Raw genomic sequence first — 8,954 nt, forward strand, 5'->3', positions numbered from 1 at the left:
CAGGTAATCTTCTTGAATGGCTGAACAGGAATCTATCGACCTGCATTCGTTGGAAAGGTCTTGAGTGGTGGACGGTTTTTTCTTTTGCCTGCTAGTGGATATGGCGCTGGCGGAACGACGTTATTTTCAATTCCACCAAGCTGGATCCTTGATGGAAACATGAGATAATTGTGAGTCAGGCAAAAGATTACTTAGAAAGTAGGGTGGCGAAGGAGTCAAAAAGATTAAAGGAAAAAAGGAGGAGAGCTGCGTGGAATCCACCAATCCGGGGTTGGGTAAAAGTGAATTGTGATGGGGCGAGCAAAGGGAATCCAGGGCCAGCAGCAGCGGGTGGAATAATCAGAGATGAGCGAGGAGATTGGCAAGGTGGTTTCAATTGTAATCTCGAAATCTGTACAGCGGAGCTTGCAGAATTTTGGGGACTATATTACGGGATGGTGCTGGCCTGGAATAAAGGCTATAGGCGGGTTACTTTTGAACTGGATTCGCTCAGTGTGGTGCAGTTGGTTCGAGGCAGTGAAGGTTCTAATCATATGTATTATTGGTTAGTAGACAAGTGCAAATCCCTTCTGAGACAGAATTGGGACGTCAAAGTGGTTCATACCTTTCGTGAAGGTAACAAAGTCGCGGATTGGATGGCGAACTTTGCAGGAACTCTCCCCTTAGGTTATCACGAGTGTGATAGGCAGCCTGCAGGCCTCCGTGACATTATCCTGGAAGACAAGAATGGTTCGTGCGCCAATGAAGCTGAGTTAAATCAGATTTAATGTGGCTAGTGTTCCTTTTTTACTTCTTTCTGCTGTTTTTTCCTTTTTGTTGCTTCCTGGGGTGATTCCCTTCCTCTATTTACCAAAAAAATATCTTATTAATATATTTTTAACGGTTAAATTATTATTATAATTATCTCCTAGACTTTTAGTCTTAGTTTAATTATAATTATATTTTTACCTAATCAATATACTTCCTTTTTTTTTAGTAACAAGGAGGGGTTAGGACCCCGAGCAGAAAAGAAATAAATATACTTCTTGATTCAAGTTAAAGAGGTCAAAATTTATTATTTGCTCCAAAACCTATAAATTACCCGGACTGAACTCGAGTAAATAATTAACTTTTACTAACCTTCATTGATTTAAAACAAATGGGAGAATTACAAAACTAGCACCTTTTAAGGTGTTAGTTTTCTTTTCTAACTCACTTTGAAAAACTCACCAAAACTAACACATTTCATTAACTAAATTCCAACCTTGCCCTCCTCTCTAACACTTCGCTCCCCGCTCTCTAACATTCGAACTTCCATCTCTCTAACCTAACACCCCGCTATCCCTCTCTCTAACTTTCTGGTGATTCATTACCCGATTCTGTATATTTCATCCGTCGAATCTCTGTTACTTCGAGTGGACATGGCGAGAACACGAAGCTCAGACAATGAATCGAATTCAGAAGGAAGGACGAAAAAGAGGGTAAATAACTTGACTTTACATTTGCGATTCTCTCTTGTATTGTATTTACATTTGTTGGGTTCTTGTATTGTATGTACATTTGTTGGGTTTGAGAAGGAATCTTTCGTTTCGTTTACTTCGTCTGGCGTTAGGGTTTATTTGGGTTCATCTGGTGTTAGGAAATCGTTCGGTTTGGTCGAAATGCATCGATATGTATGTTCTATCGACAACCTAATTGTAGATAATACATAGATATAGACAGGTTAGTTGTTGATGGAACATAGATATCGACGACCTAATTGTCTATAGAACATATATATCGACGACCTAATTGTCGATAGAATATATATATCGACGACATAATTGTCGATAGAACATATATATCGATGACCTAATTGTCTATATCTCTCTTATTTTAGCCTATGTTAGCTCATTCTAGCTCAACATTTTCATTAGCTTAATTGTATGTTAGTTGATGATATATCTACAATAAATTTCAGCATGATCATGGACACAAGAGGAAGAGAGATGAGCATGCCTCTTCTTCCAAGAAAGCCAAGGAGGGTTCTGTATATAAATACAAGAATGCATTTGGAACGGAAAGCGTCATCACAGTTAGGTGCAACCTAGATGCAGCAAAACATATAATGGGATGTTTAACACCAAATCAAGTAAAGTTATTTAAGCAGAGTTGCTTCGGGCAGTATTGTGAGATGACCAATACGAAGTTTGCAGGAGTCCTCTGACATACCCTTTTAACAAGGGAGATCAGATGTGAAGACCTCAAACCCAGGGAGCTTTGCTTCAAAGTTAGAGGTGTTGAGTTGAGATGTGGAGATTGGGAGTTTGGAATCCTAAGTGGGTTACGGTTTGGAGACATGGAAGCATTTACCGAAAGATTTAGTTCGCTAAATAAGCCGGATAGATTTAGGAAGAAGTTTTTTCCACACAATAGTACACCAACCTTTAAAGATGTGGACACAATTATGAAGCAAACTGTTTGGAAGAATGAATCTGATCAGGATGCAGTTTCATTTTCCATGTTGTACTTTGTCATTGGCTGTGTGTTGGATAACACTGCCACGAAACAAGCTCTTACTTGGGTTTTGGAACTTGCTGAATTTCCAACATTGTTTAACGAGTTCCCGTGGGGTGTTGTGGCCTGGGATGTGACCTACAGGTCTCTTGTCAAGGGGATGATTGGTGGAAAAGGCCGAATTGATCAGTTACGTGCTTATAGGGATGTTTTGAGGAATAACCGTGTCTCATTCAACCTATATGGTTTTGCACACGTATTCCAGGTATGATGTGTGTATATTCTATATACGAGAAATGTTAGAAATAGGCATATATAATGAATTGGAACTTTGTTGCAGGCCTGGTTGTTTGAAGTATGGGATGCCACCCACGAATGGTACGAGAAAAAAGGCCATCGCATCCCACGATGGCTTCGATGGAAACAGACTGGTACCCCTAGATTGGCCACTGTTACAGCCATTTTTTACGTAAGTTGACCAAACATTATACCGATTTTGACATGTTTATTCTGATATCGACAAATAGACTGTAGATATTGTGACAATATCGACACGTAGGCTATAGATATTGTATTAATATCGACACTTATGCTGTAGATATTGTGACGATATCGACACATAGGCTGTAGATATTGTGCCTATATCGACACTTAGGCTGTAGATATTGTCCCCATATCGACATTATTATGTTATACATCTGGTTGACTTGTTTATTTGTATATGTGTATTTTTAGTCGGGTAAAGAACCAAGTGCCACGAAACTTGCAGGTGAAGATAGGGAGAAAGAAAGCTCCTGGTATCAACATCTAGTAGACCATGTGGATGGTCGGCCGTTTAATTATGACCATTTGTTTACCGGTTTGGAAAAGGGGTAAGAGGAGGAAAAGGGGCAAGAGGAGGAAAAGGTTGAAGGCATGGCAGAGGAGGGACATGATGAATTGCGTAGATATGAGGGAGGAGGGGATGATGCAGAGGAGGACAGTGAATCTGAGACTGATAATGAAGAAGGCAAAGATGATGAAACTGAAAGTGAAAATGACTTCATTGTCTCTCCTAGAGTACCTGTCCAGAAGAAGAAACAATCTGGTTTGGAACGACTAATGAGGAGGTTGTTTTCTGAGCATGAGAAGAAAATAAATGATAAGTTTGCTGAGCAAGAGAGGAAAATCAATGAACAGTTTGGTGAACAAGAGAAGATAATAAATGAACAATTTGGTGAGCAAGAGAGGAAAATGAATGAACATTTTTTAGACTTTGTAAGGAGATTATCTGTTGTAGAACATGATGTGCAGGAACTGAAGGCACAATGGGATGTGGAACATGGGATGTATGACGGGGTGGTGCATATGGAGGAGAGTGAGAAGAAAGATGATGATGAGAAAAAAGAGTAGGAGGATAATGAGAGGGAAAGGAATAGGGATAGGGAGGAGATGGAGAAGGAAGAAGATGAGGAGAGGGAGAGGAATAGGGAAGAGAGTGAGGGGGATAGGGAGGAGAATGAGCAGGAGGAAATGGAGAGGGAGATGAAGCAGAAGGAGGTGAATGAGAAGAAAGAGCATGAGGATAATGAGAAGAAAGAGCATGATGAGAAGGAGAAGAAAGAGAAGGAGGAGAAGGAGAAGAGAGAGAATGAGGAGAAAGAGAAGAAAGAGCAAGAGGATAAGGAGAAGAAAGAGCATGAGGAGAAGGAGAAGAGAGAGAACGAGAAGGAGGAGAAGGAGAGGGAGAGGGAGACACAACAGAAGGAAAAAGAACAGAGTGAGAAAAAGATGGAAATGGAGAGGGAGATAAAGTAGAAGGAGATGGAAATGGATAGGCAAATTGTCCCTACATCTGTTATAATGATTGATGTAAGTTTGTGTTTAATGATTAACTTGGTGCTTTTAACGTAGAATTTCGATATAACATATACGTTTCTACCTGGTTTGCTGTTTTAACAGGATGAGAGCCATGACGGCCATGATGATGACATAGATCATGGACAGCTTAGTCTTCTGGATACTCAGGTTGTCCAATCATCTTTACCTACACATCAAGACAAAGGAGTAATAGAAGATTTGACTATTGAGGTTAAACATGAGGAGGAAGGGAAGGGAAAAAGAGGAGGAAGAAGAGTAAGGGATGTAGGAGGTAAGGATGGTAGAGGAAGGGAAACAAGAGGAGGGAGAGGGGCAAGAGGAGGAAGAGGAAGGGGTATTAAAAGTGTGGAGGAAGAGGTAGTGAAAGGGAGACCCAAACGAGAAAGGAAAGTTGGGAAAGACCTCAAGTCACCCTTCACTGATCCTCGGATGGATTATCATTTTGATCATGATGATCAGTATCCGATAGAACAAGCTGATGGGCGCAATCGTATAAAAGGACACCTCCTACAGGCATATGATGAGTGGAAAAAGACTACACCCCGTGATCTGTTGAGGCAGTTAGGTGGGACTGAATGGGGACAGACCGTCTCATGGTTTGAAGATGCAGAGATAACTGGAAAGTACATCGACAACCAAGTAAGATACTACTCACTTTGTATGTTTTGGTGTATATAATCCAAGTGAATGATGCGTCGATATCAAATTCATATCGATGCATTACTCACTTGGATTCGTCGATATCCCATTCATATCGACGCATTACTCACTTGTATGCGTCGATATCCCATTCATATCGACGCATTACTCACTTGTATGCGTCGATATCCCATTCATATCGACGCATTATAGTCATTTGGGTCCATACTAATATGAGGTTCGACATGTTTTTTGCCTGTGTGACAGCTCGTGAATGCATTTTTGTGGTTATTGAACCAAAAAAACACTGATCAGAGTACGAATTGGACTGCCATCGACTCAAATTTCTTTGGATTCATGGAGATGAAAAATTTGACCAAGAACCATCACAAACCCGGAAAATGGGAACAAGCCAAATTGTTTGTAGAGCGAATCAATGGGATGAAAGAATTTCATACTCGCCCATGGTATGAAGTTAAACATGTACTAATACCTATCAACTACAAAGCAGAACACTGGCTACTCGGGGTGTTCTATGTGGAAGAGATGAAGATGGAATTCTATGATAGTCTGGAGTCAAATGCCTCCAATGAATCAATAGACAAATGGCTGGAACCCCGATTTCGTATTATGACAAGAGCAATGGAAGAGGCTGATTATTGGACTAAAAGTGGGCGTCCTGATAATGGTAATCGACTTATAAAGTGGGAGAGGGCTCGCGGGTGCCCACAACAGCTCCGCAAATCCAATGATTGTGGTATCTTCCTATGTGTTTTTGCTCAGCATTATGTTGAAAAAGAGCCATTTTGTACTGACTATGGCTTCTCCGGGTATGATGGACGTTTCTACCGGTTGCGAGTCTGCTTGGAACTCTTCAACCAACGCTTGTTCAATCAGAATGATCTAATTGCCAAGGCTAATTTGCTTGGATTGTAAACGTTTGTAAATTGTACATGTTTGTAAATTGTAAATGTTTGCTGGTAAATTATTAATGTTGAACAGTTTGTTGCGTTTTCAAATTATTAATGTTGATAAGTTGTTGCATTTTCAAATTGATAACGTTGATAAATTGTTTCTGTCGATATACAGTTGATATCGACACGTAACGACACGTAACTACATGTATCGACATGTATTGAATTATGGATATCGACACGTAACGACACGTATCGACACATATTGTTTATGAGTCCAAAGTATACATACAGAACATAAAATACATAAAATCTCAATCCCAAATTATCATTACATAATATACTAGAGCACTTTGTTGTGAATTATGGATACATAAAATCTCAATCCCAAATTATGATTACAAAATATAATAGAGCACATTATTTTCTAGCCGAGGTCTTAGAGCAGCTTGCTTCACTTGAGATTGTAGGTGGAAGACGCGAAGGAACTCGTAGCATACTAGTGCAATTCGCTCAATTATGACCAGTATTCTCGCACCTTGTGCATCTTGATGGAGTTACCTCCTTGCCCCTGGATGGTATTTGGTTTTGACTTCTCGGACGACCCACTCTTGGAGTAGCCTTTTTAGGCGGAAGCACATTCTTAGGAGTCTCACAAACTTTCCAGTAAGACTGGTGGCCTAGTGGATGTATGGACTCAATGTATGACAATCGTACAGTCTCATTTTTGTAGTATTGATGTACCCACGCATATGCATTCTCCAATCGATGCATTGATGCAATCTTATATACGTGTCTGCATGGAAACTGTGACAATTGCCATTTCCTACACGTGCATGTTCCCGCCCGTAAATTCATGATTCCACCTTTCCCTCGATCGCCGATTTTAAAATTATAAGCATCGATGGGTTTATATGAACAACGAACTGACTTATTGACATGTTTATGCATCTTCGTGTTATAAAAATCGGACAGATATGTCTCCCGTTCTCCTGTAAAAACATTTTTGATATCTTATCTGTATGTAACAACTATTAATACCTTATAATAGAAATAAGTGACAATATCAAACCTGCTTTTGTGCGTCTCTCATGAAACCATGCTTGGAGGATTGTCCTTATATACTCAACCAATAATGTGATCGGCAAACGTCTACCTTCTCCCATTCTAGCGTTGAATGATTCTGATATGTTTGTCGTTATAATGTTATATCGACGTGCGCAAAAGTACGCACGTGTCCATTTCTCTCTCCGAGCTTCCTTTAGGTAGTCTGATGCCCCCGGGCATAATGTACGAAGTCTAGCGAATCTTTCCTCAAAATCAAAGGTCCGATAGGCTTTTGCAACTCGCCAATATGGTATGTCTAACTTTTTTCCGCCCCTAAATTTAGCCTTCACATTCTGTTTTAAATGCTGAGCACAACTTCCATGTACCACATTTGGATACACCAAATTGACTGCATAGTCAATGCTCTTGTTCATGTCTGATATTATGGCTAGATCTTCAACATCCCTAATACATTCCTTCAACCTGGTGAAGAAATAAGTCCATGATTCATTACATTCATTCGGACCAATTTCGAATGCGAGTGGGTAAATTTGATTATTACCATCCTTGCCAACTGCAACATAAAGTACTCCGCCATATTTAACTTTTAAGTGTGTTCCATCTACACATATAACGGGGCGAATATGTGCGAGAAAACCCTGGATTGACGCACCCATAGCCATGAAGAAGAATTTAAAATGATCTTCATCGTCAGTTTCAATATGTGTCACCGTACCTGGATTAACAAATTTCAATGTCTCACAGTAGTCAGGTCACAACATATACGATTCTTCAGGTGAACCACTTGTGCTATCTACCGCCCAACATCTTGCTCTCCAAGCTTGCATATAGGATAGGTTGATTGAAAAAGCTTTTTCAATCTCCCAAATGATGTGACTTGGGCGGTACACTCGATTCTCCATATCTAGCTTATCTAAGTATGATACCTACGACTCGTTTTCCCGCTTGCCTATGATGCGGCAAAATTTGTCCACTCCTATCGCAGGTGTGACTGTCCATACTGTCAATTCTTCATAGAATGAACATATCCGAACCTAGTATGACTCCACCTCTAGCCCGCCACTTGCATGTGTCAAAATGTTTGCATTGAACCTCAAACAAAGACTTAGTTGATCTGTGCACCTTCCATTCGAACATATTATCAATTGCATGTCTCCCAAGTGCATATTGCAGTTCTCGTTTGCTTTTGAACATATTGTGGGCCTTCAAACAACCATCCCTTGAAGATTCTGAAATTTTCATCAGAATTGTCGGTTCCTCTGGTACCTGTGGAATATACCTAAATGGATCCGTTCTCCTTCTCATTATGGCTTCATAATCAATCTCATTCAAACTTGGTTGAACATTATCAATAGATGGTTCTGATACAGATCTTTGGCGATCATCGTTACCATATACGTGATCAACATTATCATATCCATTGTAATCGTTATAACAGCCATTATCATATCCTTGATCATCCCCGTCCACCACATTCTCATACCCAAACCTTTGATCCAATGTAATATCGTCTAGCCCAAGAGGAGATTGGTATATGGATTCATGACATGTTTTGCTGGATCACGAGCCTCAGTTGCTATGTTGGGAACAAAAGAACTTATTCTGGTTGCCGGTACTTCATCAACAATTAGTCACCGTACTTCAGCAACATTTTGTGGCCGTACTTCAGCAACAATTGGTCGTCTTACGTCCGCAACAATCGGTCGCCTTACTTCCGCAACATTTGGTCGCTTAACGTCCGCAATAATTGGTCACCTTACTTCCACAACATTTGGTCGCCGTACTTCCGCAACACTTGTTCGTAGTGTCATAGAAACATATAATGGCATCAGATCGGGTTTATTCCATCGATAAATCTCAACAAATCCAGCAACATCACTGTCCTCCACTATGTCTGCTAATCTTCCAAAAAGTTTATTTGGACCGTATGTTGTGTGCATTGCCATTTGTATGTCAAAACAGGTTGCATCAATATTCAATGAAGCGTGAATTCTATCT

Source organism: Euphorbia lathyris, chromosome 3, assembly GCF_963576675.1.
Source record: "Euphorbia lathyris chromosome 3, ddEupLath1.1, whole genome shotgun sequence".
Classification (NCBI taxonomy): domain Eukaryota; kingdom Viridiplantae; phylum Streptophyta; class Magnoliopsida; order Malpighiales; family Euphorbiaceae; genus Euphorbia; species Euphorbia lathyris.